The following is an 18,226-nucleotide window of genomic DNA, read 5'->3' as shown; positions in this document are numbered from 1 at the left end:
CCCATTGAGCAGCACGGGAGCCTTGAAGGGTGTCTAGAGGTTGCTCTTCTTGTTGCCTGCCCCGGACCGCTTCACCATCATCAACTCTCTCTATGTCGTTTTTTTCAGTAGTCACCCTCTCAGTGATTGTTTTTTTGTATACGAGCGCATGTATGGATTAATCGAGTATGTATGATGTTGGATCATGATTATTTCATCATGTTTAACATGATGATTTATGCACATAATGCATGTGATCACGTGCGTGCATAAAAAGCGCTTTTTGTTTCACATCATAGAGGGAATGGGAACACTATTTTGTTCATAACTCACAAACCGTTATGAATCATCTCATAATTTTATATTTGAGGTGTCATGTGACAATCATACAAGAGCTAAGAGACATGGTAAAAAAAAGCTTGTTGGCCACTGCACTTAAACAAATTTTTTGACTCCAGGCTCCTTGGAGAACCACTATATAGATTCACGAGATAGGCAAACCCACTCAACCAATTGAAAAGCTTGATGAAACTTAATAATAAATGTGTTTCGGACGCCGTTCCATAACCGGTTTTACCTACAGGTGTAGGGGTGCCATAAGGAGTTTTGAAACGTTTTCTATATATAAAGAAAAAGAGAATTTTGTATATACTTTTTTACATTGATACAATCAAAACTAGAAGTGCAATGTAGAAAAAATGGAACATTTCTTAGGTAGTGTATCTAGAAAATTAGATGAGGCTTTCATTGGAAGTTTTACATATAGAAAATTAGATAGACAATCATTAAAAAAATGCTATATAGAAAATTGGATGGACGTCCTACAAACTTTTACATATAGAAAATTAGATGGACACCCATAAAAAATTGCTATATAGAAAATTGGAGGGATGTTCTACAAAATTTTACATATAGAGAATTGAATGGACATTTAAATTTATTTTTTACAAAAATAAACAAACTGATTGATCTATAGATAAATATTAATCAATTTTTAGCCTTTAAATCGACCAATGTATCATCTTTGCATCATTTTTGGATCATCCACTATTACACACATTACACTAATCAATAAACTAACAACTTTGAATAAAACAAGATCAAGTTTTTTTTAACATTTCTATCACATAAAAAGTAACAATAAAACTACTCATAATCAAGTAGATTTCTCTTGAAACTCTTGTCAAACCTATGATTTAAAGTGAATACATTTAAAGATTGAACTTTAATCTCTTTGCAAATAAAAAATAACATCACCATCTCAAAAGAGATCATCAATTGGCTCTAAAACAATAAAACGTTCAATCACCAAACGAACAACATTAAATAACATGAAATATGATGTTCAACATGGTCTATTCTACACTTGAGCTCTTACATAAAAACAATTTTCACTTCATTGAAAGTCAAATCATAATCAAGTTGCCTTTCAATGTATCCCTCCCACTATCAACGAACCACCTCACGAAATTTACTCTCATTTTCTCCAAACTCAAACCTCTCTTTTGCTCAAAAAATTAGCTCTTCTCTCTTTTAATCTTGTAGTAACTAGCTTTTAAAACTAGATACATGTCGTCAATTGTCTGTAGATCAAAGTATTTAAGGAGAATAGTCTCCTCCTCCTCCACATTTAAAGATGAAACCTACATAAACACATAGCTTACTACTATAAACAAAGGGTTTTATAGAAACACATTATATATATGATAACAAAAGAACTAAATATAAAAAAGATGAGAATTACTTTATGAAAATTTGGAACATACACATCCAATACGTCACCTGCAATGCATTTCTAATCCTAAAAATTTCAACAAAAAGAGCTTAGTAGTAACAAATTTGGATTATTGCTTACACATGTAAGTTAACTTTTAACACTACCTTTGTTTTCTTTTTTATCTTCTTGAAAAATTCTTTCCAAGCTTGGTAGCAAGAGACTCTTTAAGCTTTGCACTAATATGTTAAATAATCCCACGAAAAAAAATATGTAATCTTCTTGAAACTTTAACAAAAATTATGCACCTTACTACATTGAGTACAAGTCAAAGAAAGAATATTTAAAACTGTATTGAAGTAGAGATTTTCACCTTTCTCTCTATAGTACTTTTTTGTGAAGCCTCATGATTATTTGCTTGACATGATGATGAAATAGAATCCACAGTCTCATATCCCAACTAATGCTAAAAAAATATAAAACATATATAAACATCTTTAAATGTGTAAAAGCAAAATACATATTCCATTAGTGGCATTACCTTCAATGGCATGTCACTCAAAAGACTTTGTTGCTAATCTGGAATGGCTTTGACTCTTTTTACATTACCATTTGATCACAATGCTCCAAAAGACGGAAAAGACCCATCCGAATTATCTAAATTGAGGTCTTCAAATTGAAATTCTATAGAAGAAGAAAAAAGGCACACAAAAACCATTTTATGATCGTTTAATTTTTATGTATCTATATTACTTGAGAAAAACATATACCTGCTCCTGCAATAAAGATTCAATACTTTTGGTTTTCTTCTGCATAGAGACTAAATCTTGTCTCTATAATGAATAAACCATTTCATAAGACTTCAATTTTAAACTTAGGAACATAAAAGTACTAAATTTTGTCCATAACTCTTGCAAAGACAATCAATTCATGAAGTTATGAAAAGACTCACCATTTCAATGAACCAATTAATCTCGATGTGCCATCAGCTTGATTTTGTGTCACGAATGGCATACAATCCACATGAGTCTCCTCTCCCACATCATCACATAATTTAGGGTTTACGTCTACTAACTCAATGCTAGACACCTATACAAACGCATAAGTAAGTAATCACATGGAATATACATTTAACATAAGAAAGAAAGGTCAAAATATAAGTACCGTCTCTACGATTGAACCTTTCAAAGCAATATTACCACCACTTTCTTTTTCTGTAGTGCCATGTGCCTTGAAAAGTAAGATGAGTTTAGTCAATTTCTTTCATAAGGCCCCTATGAAGCCAAATATCTTTATGCTTACAAAATATATACACACTTACATCATTTGTAGTCTTCTTCTTGTCATATTTTTGTGCGATTGTGCATAGTTCAATACAAACTGATAAATGTGTGTCGCCTCCCATTGGTAGGTTGCCTTGCCGAATCCAAACATCAAAGGTGTTAATTCATTGATCTTAGTTGAAATAATATCGTGAATTTTATGTTGCTCAATGCGATTATGGTGCAAATCATCCACAAAATGATAGTTCTTAAACCATCCTCTAACCATCCTATATTTCTCTAAGAGCACTCTATGATGCTTGCTGAAGTACATCTCCAAAAGCTTCTTTCAATACATTCTATTTGGCTCTCTTAACTTTGGTTCAGGTGTGTAAAATATGTCATCGTATGAAGGGATAGGGACATCATTCTTAGCCATCTAAGCTATGAATTCAAAGAAAAATTGACACCACTTAAATATTATTAGTAAGATATCTAAGCTTTGTGATAAATAAAAGTACAATATGAATACAAATTACAAAGTACAAAGTACAATATGAATACAAATTAAAAAATTGACACCACTTTAAACTTTTAATAAAATAACATGTTTGTAAAATCATTCATGAAAATTGAAAAAAGAAACATAAAAGAATAACTTCTAATAAAGCAAGAGATAAAGAATATCCACTTTGATGCATATCATGCTTGCTGCCACATACATGGAAGGAACTTCAATTTTCCATCCTTATCTATAACTCTTGCTTGCTTTAAAACTTTCCACTTTTGGACTAGAGATGAGTAAGTTGATATAAGTAGATGACATGCCCTGGGTGCATGATCAATTCACAAAGGGTAGCAAGCCCAAAGCTTTGCAAAAAGATTCAAACTTCTCACGAGGAAATGCCTTTGTGAACACATCCGCAAGGTTGTCCTATGTTGGCATAGATTCCAAGCCGATGTCTTCCATTGAGAGTCTCTCTTTGACATAGTGATAATGTGCCTCAATGTGCTTTGTGCGCGCATGAAAACTAGGTTCCTGGCAATTGCCAATACACTCTCATTGTCAATGTAGATGATGTTGGCATTGTCCTATCTAACACCCAAATCATCCATAAGGCGTTTGAGCCATACACACTCAAACCCTATTTTTGAAGAGTGCCATGTCCTCAGCCTCACAATTGAAAATGTCCTCCAAAGTAGGTTGCTTCTTGCTCAACCATGATATGCATTAACGGTTGAGCATGGAAGAAAAACCACTGGTGGACATTCACGTGTCACAACAAGTCCAATCTAAGTCTAAATAAGCATGTAAATCTAGTAGCAATGATTACCCCTTGGGATAAAACAAGCTAAGATATAAAATTCCACTCAAGTAATATCCTCTTGATAGCCTATCAATGCTTAAACCCTGGGCTATGCATAAATCTACTAACCTGTGAGACTACAAACTGAAATATCCGGCCTCGTATTGCATACATAAATAAGTCATATGAAAAGTGACATCGACAAAATAGCATCATGAAGACTCAATTTTAAACATTTTTCCATGGGGGTAGCAATAGGTTTGTAGTCCTCAAGTCCAAACATACATAGTAAGGTCTATCTGTAGCTTGTTTGACACAAGTCAATACCGCCATCACACTGCTTAAATTGTATTCCCAAGTAATGATTCAAAAACCCCAAGTCTTTCATCTTGAACGTTGCATTCAAATAAGGCTTGAATTAAGCAATGTGTCTCTTATTTGAACAAGTAATCAATAAATCATCTACATATAGAATGCCAATGAGAAATATGTCCCCCTCATGCTTTAAATACAAGGTTCTTTCTGTTGGACTATTACAAAATCCTTATTAAACCACACGAATGTCTACTTTCTCATACCAAGCACGAGGACACTACTTCAGCCCATACAAATATTTCTTACATTTCCACACTTTATTTTCTTGTCCTTTTATAACAAAACCGTAAGGCTGCATTACATAAACTTCCTCAAATATATCATCATTCAAGAAAGTAGTAACAATGTCTAATTGATGTACATCCCATCCAAAGTGAGAGCTACCAATGCACATAGAAATGAATAGTAGTCATAGGACAAGTGGGAGAAAAAGTCTCTTTGTAATCTATGCCTTTTTTATGTGCATAACCTTTTGCAACAAGTCAAGCATTGTAGTGATCAATTTCACCATCCAGCTTAGTATGTTTCGACTTGTAAATCTACTTTGTACCATTGGTATTTTTTCTAGGAGGAAAATTGCATAAATTCTATGTGTCATTTTGTATAAGCGTATCATATTTTGATTGCATGGCAGCCATTCAATTTTTAGAATTTCGTGCTTCATTAAAAGAAAGAGGTTCCTTCACATCACATAAACTAGAAATAGCCAAAGCATAACAATATGACACATAAGATACATAGCAAGAACCTAACTAAGTACATTTATACATGGGTGCAATTTACTACCATGCAAAGTGTGCATCACAAACATTTTGGCATACCTCTAGCCTCTTCATTCTCAACCATTTCCACATCATGTACATCTACATCAGTAATAGGTTGATCCGTAGCATTTTCTAAAATCCCCATAGGCTATACATTTGCCTCATTGGAATCTACATTCAAGTTTCCACCTTTCAAAAGAGGCACAAAGTGTCATGAATGTCTTGTGAGCTTACATTACTCTACAGTATATGATAGCAAAGATTTAACAAAATATTCTACAAACAAATCATTTCGTGAAACCAAGATACATTTTGTTTGCATATGGTATAACCTATAACCTTATTTTTTAGTAGTGTAGCCAAAAAAATTGCATTTAACAACCATATCATCCATATTTTGTCATTTGTTGCACCAAAGCATAAGCTAACCAACCAAAAATGTGCATGTGATCAATAGATGGCATCTTATCATGTCATGCTTCATAAGGAGTCATAGACTGCAAAGCTTTCGTAGGACACCTATTAAGTACATAAGTAGCACACATGATTGATGGAACCGTCGTGTGGGTGTAAGAGAGGGAAGGAGAGATGAGAGAAATACATAGTGTATGTGTGGAGGTGTAGAGAGTAATTTTCTCTATTACCTTATTGTCATTATAACCAAAGAATAGAGTAAAGATGGGAGGCTAAGCTCTTCATTAGAGCATCCGCTGGGTTTTCATCCTTTTGAACTTTGACTAACTCAATGTGTTTGCTAGCCAAAATATCCCTTACCACATGATACATGACCTCTATGTGTTTTTACTTGGAGTAAAATACAGGGTTCTTTGCTAATGCAATCGCACTCTGGCTATCTCAATGTAGCACTAGAGTCTGGTGTATACCAAGGTCTCCCACTAGACGAGATAACCACAAGCTTCCTTACTGGAACTAGAAACTACAACCTACTCTGCCTCAGTGATGGAAGATGAGGTGCAATTATGGATACACAATCTCCAAGAAACTGCCACTCCAGCAATCAAGAAAATGTAGCCAAGTGTGGATCGCCTAGTTTCCACACAACCCGCATATATAATCCGAATCAGTGTGTTCAACTATGGATGCATCATTGTTCCCAAAGCGTAAGCACTTGTTAGTTGATCCCTTGATGTATCTGAAGATGTGCTTCACTAATTCCCAATGCTTTCTGCCAATATTTTCCATTAACCTCTTGACCACTCGCACTGCATATGCAATGTTTGGCCGTGTGCTAACCATGATGACATAAGAATTCCAATTGCAAAATAATACAGCACCTTTAGCATCTCTGCCTTTTCAGCATCCAAGTTGGGAAAATAATTCTTGCTAAGATTTTTGTATGCAGTAATTGGGATACTCAATGCTTCCCCCCTTGCATATTAAAACATTACAATACATTGTGAATATACTATTCCTGTGAAAGTTCAAATATACCATGTTTTTTATCTCTCTTGATATGCATACCAAGAAAGTGATGTACATCACCCAAATATTTCATAGAAAATTTCTTGCTTAAGGCATCCTTGATAAGTGCAATCTCATCTTTTGACTTCCCAGCGATGAGCATGTCATCCACATACAAAATCAAAATGATGAGGGAACCATTGTTCAACTTCTTTGTGTACAAACAGTGATCCTCTTGGCTCCGTATATGACCCTGGGATTGAATGTACTTATCGAAATAGATGTACCATTGCCTTGAGCCTTGCTTTAATCCATACAAGTATTTCTTGATTCTACACACCAGTTCTGCCAGTGTTGGCTTCTCAGGTTGTATTTCAAAACCTTCTGGTTGTTTCATGTAGACATCTTCTTCAAGATCCCCATGAAGAAATGTTGTCGTCACATCCATTTGGACCAATTTCATGTCCTCGATGGCTACTAGACCAAGCATAAGATGCAATGTAGTCATCTTGACCACTGGAGAAAAGATTTCATAAAATCCACGCCTTTTGTTTTCTTGAACCCTTTTACAACCAATCTTGCATTATACTAATTAGGCTCGCAATCATCTGTGGTATACTTCTTCTTGTGCACCCATTTGCATGGCAATGTCTGTTTACCCGTAGGTAGCTCTGTAAATTTCCAAGTTTCATTTACTAAGATCAAGTTATGCTCAAATTGGATAGCGTCTTCCCACTTCATGCTATCATCCATTTGAATGGCCTCTTTGTAGCTAGTGGGCTCACCACAGTCAGTGACATGGTCAAGCGTTAATGATATATTGAAAAAGATAATATAAGTATAAATAAATTGTGGTAATTATCTCATAATTACCTAATTATTTTAAGTAATTATCTTAATCCAAAAATCCTATTTTTGGCTAAAAATCAATTAGGACAAATAGTAAACATGATTAAAAGTTAATGAGATATTTATCAAAGTAGATCTAATTACGAATAGCTAGTCACAATTAGATCATAATTACTTAATTATATAAAGTAACTATATTAATCCAAAAACTCTAGTTTTGATTGAAAATCAATTAAGGTAAATAGTAAACATGGCTAAAAATTAACAAGATACTTAACAAAGATAGATATAAGTATAGATAATTTTTTATAATTATCTCATAATTACTTATGTATTTTAAGTAATTATCTTAATCCAAAAACTTTATTTTTGGTTGAAAATTAATTAGGATAAATACTAATCTATTTAGAATTTTTTGGGAAAATTAGTGGAGATGTAACATACTGTTATGGAGTTGATATCTTACCTAATAAGTAAACGTTCTTTTTATAAGGATAAGAAGTCATGGCTACCAAGAGGATCCAGGCAAACCATCAGATTGAGGAAGATGATAGTATTCCAAAGAGGGCTAGGGCCTCCCATGATCATGAGTCCGTACCTAGCAGTAGGACGAATGAGATTGTTTGGGCCCCAGAGGTTCAACAGATACCCGACCAGTCCTAAGTGGGTTTTCATTATAAATCAAGTTTTAGGTAATTCAGATTCTTTAAGTAATAACATTGCATACGTTAAAGAGTGGACGAGGATTAGGAAAAGACAAAATTGGTCAAAAACCAAAAGGGTATCTTCCATGAAACCAACATACACTTGGTTGTAAATGAGGAAAGCATTGCTTGGATTAAGCTTGGTTGATCTAGAAAAGAAATGTCTTGGTCATCCATATGACAGCTTGTCTCAAGACACCTTTGATTCCTTGAAATATCTTCACTTCAATTGATGATTAATGATGGATTCTCAGATATGGATGAGTCTGTTGCCCCCATGTACGACGAGTTTTAACCCTTACATGTGTATGCTTCTTTATACTTCTTAGGGTACCAGTTTTATCCTAGGGGAACCGCCCGGTTATATGGAAACTAGTTTTGGCATATGGGCGCCCCAAACTATGAGTGATGGGTTTCCACCCCGGATTTCAATAAGGAAGGGTGCTATTCTTTACCCATGTATAGGTGTGCTAGAGACAAGTGGAGTACGGGTCAAGGTAATCAAGAAATATTATAAGTGACCGTACCATGTCTTAAGTTTATAGATATTTGTTTGCTAAAAGACTAATTTAATACTAGTTTCCATAACTTGTTTAAACAAATTATTGTGTTAGAAAAATGAAAAGGAAACCATTATTTTAGATGTTAAAACATCTTGGTAGTAATTAGAAAATAGAGAATCATGTGTGAGTGTGGGGTGGTAAGTGGGGATTGACTAAGGTTATCAATCATGGACAAGTGGACCTGATTAATCAGGTAACTATCCATTCTTGCACACTAAATGTTAGAAGACTACCAATGGTTGTGCCCTCACTCACGTAGAGGGAGAAAAGCGTTGGTTGAGGATACCTTAACCCACTAGCAAAGTAAGAGGGCCAAAAATGTTTTTGAGCTTTTAAGTTTTTGTCTTATTTTTGCTTGTGAGGAAGGACTAGGTCTTGTTTCTAGGGTTATATTCCCATTGCCAATGGTAAAGGTCTATTCCCTGGGTTTTTTCTTTCTTAGAGACTCTAACTTTCAGTAGGCCTAGAGATCTATCCAGGACCCATCTCAAGCTTGGTTTTGGCGGGGTGGGGACTTCTAACCTTGTTTTTAAATTGTGGTGGCTCATTATCATTGTAACCTTGTCTTATCCCTCTCTCTATCTCTATGTTTTCCTCTCTTACACACACAAGCACCAATACTCCATCTACCAAAATATCTATTCTGTGTGTGTGTGTGTGTGTGTGTGTGTGTGTGTGTGTGTGTGTGTGTGTGTTTTCCTCTATGTATTGCCTTCTCAACCCGGTGCCCTATAGTGGAAAGGCTACACATTGAAACGATTTCGAGGAGTTTTGGTGCCTTCTACCTTGAACTGGAGCCATGAGTGTTGCACCTATAAGGAGTTTTTTGCCTTCTACCTTGAACAAGAGACATGAGCATTGCATTTGGTATCGTTCAGTGCAATGGTCATATCGACATGCACATCACTCATCTTTTGTAATGCAAGACTCTGTTGGATCCCAAGGTCATTTTTTTGTGCGAGAAGGACAAAGAAATTTTCATGGAAAAGAATGACGTCCGGTCGGTCTTGCTCAAAGCTTATGTGATTCAAAAATCCTATCCTTGCAACACCTAGCCCCAACTTGTAGAACAACCTTCATAATCTCTCTTTTTGGAATCACCTGTATTGAAGCCTTTGATCGCCATATTCACCACCTATCATTGCCGATGGCTCCATTTTGATTGCAGAGCAAGGTTTCATCTCGAAGGAGGCAAAGCAACATGGTTTAAAACTTCACAACCCAACTTGAAGACTCAATTTCAAACGTGTTTCCATGGGAGTACAAGAGGCTTGCGGGCCTCAAGTCTCACTCGCTCTTATTGTGACACACATGGTATTCAAAAGGTGTTAAAAGTAAATAAAATTAGGTAGTGCTTGGATGATCTTAATTAGTTGTTTTCATGGTTCACACACACACACACACACACACACAGGTGGATAGCAACATGGTCTCATTCCAAATAGGAGCCAATAGTTCTGTTACAAAAAAGAGGATTCTTGATAAGAGAGAAATCATCAAAAACATAAGGAATCCCAATCCCAAAAATATGTCACCATCAACCCAAAGCCCATTTAATCTAGATATAGTTCTAAAAGTAAAATCCATTGTGGAAGTGATCATTTAGGTTTGAGATAAAGCTTGTGATAAACACTGGTTTGCACATGTAACACCTAGGACCCAATGTATTGCTCACTTTTTCCAAGCCACCTAGGAGTATCATCAACAACATACATTCTCACTTTCCAACTCTTTGCTTCAAACCCAAATTAAGGTAGTGCGTTTATGGGCCATTGATACCCTATCTCTTTAACACTATAATGGTAACCTAACAGGACATAAAAGTATCCTTTCAGGGTTTTGGAAAAAAAATTCCAAAACCATAGTAGATCCACTCATTTTGAAAAATCCTTTCATGAGCTTATAGTTCAATAACTACTACATATGGAAAAAATGAGAAACTTGTAATTTTTCTCATCACTTGGTCACTACAAGCCTCCAAAGTTGATGGACCAGTGCATTTTGCCCAAAACAGCAATTCCTTATGGTTGATTGCATATAAATAAGAGTTTCTATAGTCACGCTCAATACAGATACTATATACATGTTTTCTTGGTTCCCTTTGGGCCTTTGGATTCAAAAGGAGCCATGGAGCATGTCAAAAGGATCATGGATCTCTTAGAATTGGAACCTTGGGGGCAATGATAAAGTACTAAATACAGCAAACATGAAAAAACTGGGTTTAGCATTATGACCTCTAGAAACCCATAGAAACTACTCAATATCTAGCCAAGTTTGTAGTCTATGATTAGATATGGTTACTACCTACAAAATAAACACAATTGGCCTAAGAAACTAAAAATATTGAGGAAGTTATACTTGCTACTCTAAAATGTATCGTATTCTTCAGCAATCAAAAAACTCAACCATCATCATATACTATGCTATATAGCATATTAGGTCCCCCAAAACTCAAGGAAGATTAGCTTTATGTTATACATTACACTTACACAATCAAAATTGAATTTGGATATCAAGAAAGCCACCAAAAAAATCATAAAAGTGCTAATTTTGGCCAAAAAACAGGATTATGCAATTCTTGTAAATTGGTCATAACTTTCAATTTTGACACTTAGCTCTCCCTACAAGCATCAAAACATGTTGAGAACTGTGAAGGCTTAACCTCTAGCCATCTGAAACTCACAAACATGAAGTTTAGAGTGGTATAGTTGCCAAAAATTGAAAAAAAGCCAAAAACAGGACCCGTTTTTTCACACAATTTAGGTTCAAAAATGTTGTGCAAGAGTAACGTTAATGGTGAGATCGATACTCCAGAAAAAATGCTAAGTTTTTTCAGCTCATAAGGCAACTTTGTGGATATATAGCACCTAGAAATTCATTTTCATACTCTTCAAATAATTCAAGAAAAATGGTCACTTAACAGGACACAAAAGTGTCCAAGGACATAAAAGTGTCCTGTTACCATTCTAATGTTAAGAGAGACATGATCCCATCCCACTGCCTTGTCCAACTCTAGGGAAACATGATGGTGCTGTATGAGTCCTAAATAGCATGTAGACTCATAAAGACCTACCAAGAGATGGGCTGGATAATAGTGTTTTCTATAAATAAGAAAGAGTATGTTAAGAAAAATCCAAACCTATTGCAAGTCATAACAAATATTGATTCAAAAGACGTACCTTATGAGATCAAAGTCTTCTAAGATATGGACAACATCATGTGCAATATAAGTCCCCTCCAAAAAGGTGGATATATGCTTCATACAACATGGTTAGTATGCTTTACTGACTCAAACATTGAAATCATGTGAGGCTCATTTTTTTGTAAAGTTTCAACAAATTACCTCAAATATACTAACCATTGTGTATTTGACTATAGATTGGTTGGCCATCTATAAACAATAACATATAGTAAGATTAATATAAAATTTAAATTAACAAAAAGTTATTGACAAAGAGTAATGCATGGATGAAAGATAGTATGGTACCTTAAACATTTGTGACCTCTAGCACTTCTTTGTATACAATTTTTGGGCTGCAAGCCATTCGATTTGCGTTTGAATTTTCTATCAACATTTGGCTATCATCTATCAAAATCTTTATAGCAGTAGAAAAACACACTTGGGATATTGCTACATAGAGCTGATCATGAGTAAAACCAGGTGTATCAAGGTACAAACCTAAGATGTTTGGCCTTGGGCCGTGTTGATGGTCATTCCAAATGCAAGTCTCACAAGAAACTATCTGCACTTCATTTCAAAAGGTAATCCTTGAGAACCTCCTATGATAAATTTGATCCTGGGTATAAATACATTGTCTCCAACATGAGAACATGTGATTACTTCTGCCTCAATGACCCTATAATAAAAATGCTTACATATCAATATTGTCCCATTACATAAACCACTCTTTGGATCTAGGTTGCAAATGAGCGTATTTGGAGCATTCTCTTTCAAGTGCAAGTAGTGTGGTGGGAAGACACCCCCAAGATCCAATGAGTTCAAAAACTCTACTATATATAACCCACCATTACAATCTGATGTACAGAGAGAAACTGCACACAAGTATTTTTTTTCAAGTTCTCTCATTTTACGCGCGCATAGCCAAGTCATTGATTATAGCAACATCCTTATTGCATGGTGCAATAATACCTCTGTCTCTAAAGAAGCTTGCATGTCATTGGAAAATTTGTAAGTCGCCATATATATTATGAATTAGGCCTTGAACACTGTTATCTTTGAGTATCATACTACTTGGAAATGCTACAGTATCAAGTAAATCCCCATGACTAACATTCCCATTACCAATGTCTAGTACCAATTTTGCAAAGTCTCTCTCTGCCATGTCATTGGAATAACCATGTTTCCATGCATAAGATCAACACAAAGAGGCATCAACAATATCTGCTTGACTTCCTTAAGGCACAACTGGAAAAACTTGTCTAAAATCGCCCCCAAGGAGAAACACCTTTCCCCCAAACAATGCATCACTTTTCATAACGTTTCTCAATGTCATGTCCAAGGCCTGAAATGCATAGCAATGGACCATGGGAGCCTCATCCCAGATCATGAATGATGCTCATCTTAAAATCTCTGCAAGTTGACTATTTACTTTGATGTTCCATGTTGATACAGAATGCACTTCTATTGGTATCTTATATCTCAAATGTTTTGTACGTCCAAGACTAAGAAGTAAATCTACAATTCCCAAGGATGCAGATGCTAAAGCCACATTGTATTGACCATGTATGCAACAAAGTAGTGCATTTTAGAGATAGGTCTTCCGCGTCCCACCCGGTCCACCAAAGAAAAAACTTGTCCCATTTGCTGAGTCAATTGCTTCCCTAAATTCATTATAAGGAGCTTTTTGCCAAAAATTCAAATATGCTACCATACAAATGGCTAAATTTATTTTCTCTTTTGCATTGAACATCCTCTCTTCTTCTATCAAACCATTCCCACATCCAGATAATATAGAACTGTCTACTTCAGGCATCCCAAAGTAGTCACAAAGGCATTTTCCATATGATTGAAGCAAAGACTCTAAATTACATAATGCTTGTTTTTTGGCTATCTCATGACATACACCCTCACCACCTGTACATCATCCCAAAGTAGTCACAAAGTCATTTTCCATATGATTGAAGCAAAGGCTCTAAATTACATAATGCTTGTTTTTTAGCTATCTCGTGACATACACCCTCACCACCTGTACATTCATGCAGCATAAATATAATCCTCAAGAAGATACATGAAGAATTGGTACCACACTGTACCTAGACATAATGGCTCACAAAATACCAAGATCACAATAAAATAGTTGTCTTAAGTACAAGTCGGTACTTGTACATGATGCCTCTTGCAAACACATAAACCATTCATCATCATTTTCTAGAAATCCCCTTGCACTACAAGCTTCCTTGAAAGTGGCAAAGGTTTTTCCAATAAAAGTGTGAAGATCCTCAAATGACTTACAGCCCTCGGATATTGTTAGTAACATATGCAAATAATAAAGATCGCCAGCATTGCGAAAAACATTGTACATTCTCCCGATAGTATCACCTCTTTGCCTATGTGACCACACTTTATTACAGGGGTTCCAAACCCATTTGGAGAAAAAATGTATATATTGACAGATGCAAAGGGAACCCCGAACCCCGACGGCCTCTAAAACGCCGGGGGCCAAATGGCGCGCCTCGAGCCTATCACGGTAAAGCGAACAGGGGGCACCACCTAGCTTTGAGCGGCTAGGACGCAAACCACGATGATATGAGCACCACAAACTTACACACCGAGAGAGAGAGAGAGAGAGAGAGAGAGAGAGAGAGAGAGAGAGAGAGAGAGAGAGAGAGAGAGAGAGAAAGAGAGAGAGATTTGCAAATGAAGAAAAACCTCGGGGGTATGAGGGTGAGTTATTTCTGCAATATTTACGAAGTGGCATGCCGTGGTGGTAGAGAGATAGGGAGAGGAGGTGGTGCAACCTACTTGATGTGTTCTCTAAGATGACTCAACGATTGTGAATACTTACTACCAAGAGCGTGTATATGTGTGTGCATCGACCATTGGAGTCGAGAGATGGATGTGGTTCCCTTCGCATGGTGCAATTCCCAAGGAAAACCCAACACCCAAACCCCCCCCCCCCCCCTTCCCGTGATGGTGATGGTGATGGTGTCAATCCTTCCCACTACACTCTACCAAATTCTTGGCTCCTTATGAATTACCCCCCCCCCCCCCCCCCAATAGTGACCTCTCAGTGCCAATTTATAGGTGTTGGCCGCTTGGATTGTGGTAATCCTAGTGTGGTTAGGGTAACCTTAATCGGGGAGACAAAGAAAGTGGTGGGCCCGGTGTGGTTGACCCTTGCTTTGTTTTGGGAGGTTATTAAAAGATGGGAATCTCTAGGTGGGCCTTTGTGACCATCACCTACAGAGAAGATATTTACAAAAATGAAAATTTACAATGGCTCGGGTGAAAACTGAAGATAACGATGAAAATAACCTATAAATTACTAGAATTCCGGCGAATGGTGTGTTGCCGGTGCGTCGATGTTGAGCGTACTTCTTTTCGGAGTCAGTCTGGGCATGCCTTCGACGCATTTTCTCTTTTTGTTGTTGGCCGCACGTGCTTTGGATCCTTCTTCTTTATTCATCAATGTCAAATCGTAAACCTTTGATTTTTTTCTCTTTTATTGTGGTGTAGTGTGTATATGCATGTGTATGTATTGGTGCATCAGGGAGGATGTGTGTGTATGTATATGTATGTGTGTGCGTATAAACGTTGTGACGTGTTTTGGCGAAACGGTGCGGACCACCCCAAAGTCTTTGCGAGATGTTTTTTGTTTCTCTCAGACCTCTTGGATGTTAATAAAGCATGCTTGTACAAAGTGTACAAAGGTGGTGTGTGCCAGTTGTCTCTACGCATGCGGGCCACTTCTGCGGGGTATATAGTTTTGCTGTTTTTGTACATAGAAGTGTCGAGACTTCAAAGTGTGAGTTAGTGCTTTACAAATATGAAGAAAAACTGAACTTTTTTCAGCTTGGGGTTGTGAGTGAGTGGGAGTTTTCAGCTGTGAAGAAGAAAGCCTCTCTTGTTACAGTCTGCGGTGGTGCGTGGGGGTTGTGTACATAGTGGAGGTGCCCGTGTGTGTGTGCGAGGGCCTAGGGCATTGATTGGAGAGTGTGTATCTCATCAAGAAGGCCATGAACATGGGTGGTGACCTCTGCACTTTCACCCCTCTTCTCTCGTTTTGGTGATGAAAGCTGCGTGAAGTGGAGCTCTCTTGTACGCGTGTGCCTGCTACTCAGGTTTGGCAGTGAAAGCCCCTTCTTATTGTTGTGAATGGGAGGTTGTTTCCCCATGTTTTCCATGGTTTTTTCTGAGTTTTTTGGCTGAGCATCATGAGTTTTTGTATAACTCATGATTGGCATGGTTTTTGATGGGTTTTTGTGCATGGTTGGGAGCGACTTTGGAGTCCCTTCCTGCATATGCAAGGGCTGCTGAGATGGTGTGAGGGTATGGTGTTTATGAACAAAAGTGCAGAGATTTTTCTTTGTTTTCATTGGTTTGTTTTCCCAAAATTTAGTGCCTTTTTTCCTTCCTTTACTGCAATTGATCATAGCTAGGGCTATGACAGTATGGTGGGAAGCTATTCGAGTGTAGGCGGGGTTTTGTGCATGCAAGGGTGAATGTGTTTGTGAGTGGAGATTGGATCATATCCTCTTGTGAGAGATACTTTACTTTTCCTCATATATCTTGTGAGTATGGAGGTGTTATAGAGGCCACCCCCCAATCCTTCACCTGTTTTGGTGCCCCCTTTCTGAGGATCTATTTTGGCTCTCCGGTTGAGTCTTTGCCTGGAGTCAAGCTCAACCTTCTATTTGTAATTTGTTTTCATGAGGATTCCAAGTTTTACAGGTGAAGATGAGAAGGACCCGAGAAGGTTCTTGAGACAGGTACAATTGCAATGTTTACTGACAGGAAATGATTGTGAAGCAGAATGGTTGCATATGTTTCCTCTCTTGCTTGAGGGTGATGCTTATGTCTGGTATAAGAGCTTGAATGATGCAAATAAGAGTTGTTGGTCACTCTTGGAAGCATTATTTCTTCAAAGATATGTAGTGATGCCAACTCCAAATGAAGCTTGGTCAAGGGTGAAGAGCTTAGCTATGCGTGAAGATGAGTTTGTTTCTTGCTTTTTGAAGAGGGTCAATGATCTATGGATGCAATGGGAAAAGTGTGTGAAGTATGCTAATGTGATGTCAGTGAAAGAGTTACATGGTACACACATGCAATTTGAGAGGTTGAAAATGTTGATAAGCAAGTTGAAACCTACCTTGCATTCACATGTGGAATTGAAGAATCCAAAAAGCATGAAAGAAGCACTACAGGTTTCCTACAACAAAGAGAGGAAGATAAGGCTTATGGTAGGTTTGGATGCTCCACTGAAGATAGAGGATCTGCACTTGGTTGATTTACTGTATAAGGTTGTTGAAAAGGGTCATGAACTTGAGAAGCCACTTTCTATTGATGAGGAGGAAACAAAGCATGCAAATGTAGCAACATGTGATCACGTGGAAGAAAATGACATACATGTGGTGAATGCTTATGATGTAGACATAAACAATTCTATGGATTCTTCTCTTGATGTTGGAGATGATGATTTTTTTGTTTTGCAAAATGGTTTGAATCCCATGGTTAAGAGTGATGTTGATGTGGATGGAGATAATGTGTCTACATGTGGCTTTATTTGATGAAAATGATTTGGTATGCGAAGTTGTGGGAGCATCTATAATGGATGATGTATGTGATGAGGGTTGTATAGACTCTCCTCTTGAGTATGAGGATGCTGATGTGGTTGAGTTTCATGGTCTACAAGAATCTCATGCTACGCTTGTGGTTGATGATGAAGACTATGCCTCTACTCCTGGGTTGCTTGATGAGTTACCTATGGCTGCCAATGATGATGTAAATGCTTTTGGTGATTTGGATTATCACTTGGATGTTAATGAGGTCAATATGGATTCATTTAATGTCACCAAAGAACCCATTGGTGAGGATGAGGTGGTTGATATCCAAGACTTTGTTTCCACTTATGACATGTTTGATGATATGCATATGGTTGTCGATTATGTGGACGGTTGTGTTGTACAAGGTTCTATGGAGTCCCATGTCGAGCTTAAATGTAATGACTTGGATGCTTTGAATGTTGTTTTTCAGCCTAAATATTTGCATGATGATGTGGTCCTTCATGATGGTATATCTGTCAGTGACTTTCTTGGTGAGCTACTTG

The 18,226-nt window shown here is 37.0% G+C and overlaps 1 pseudogene; it reads right to left on the bottom strand.

Moving 5' to 3' along the window:
- Positions 1 to 1,353: 1,353 nt before the first annotated feature.
- LOC147437930 (uncharacterized) lies at positions 1,354 to 2,920 on the bottom strand (annotated as a pseudogene).
- Positions 2,921 to 18,226: the final 15,306 nt, after the last annotated feature.

Source organism: Adiantum capillus-veneris, chromosome 17, assembly GCF_014529385.1.
Source record: "Adiantum capillus-veneris isolate H3 chromosome 17, ASM1452938v2, whole genome shotgun sequence".
Classification (NCBI taxonomy): Eukaryota; Viridiplantae; Streptophyta; class Polypodiopsida; order Polypodiales; family Pteridaceae; genus Adiantum; species Adiantum capillus-veneris.
Note: the sequence above shows the minus strand (reverse complement) of the source record. Positions and strands in the feature narration are given on the sequence as shown.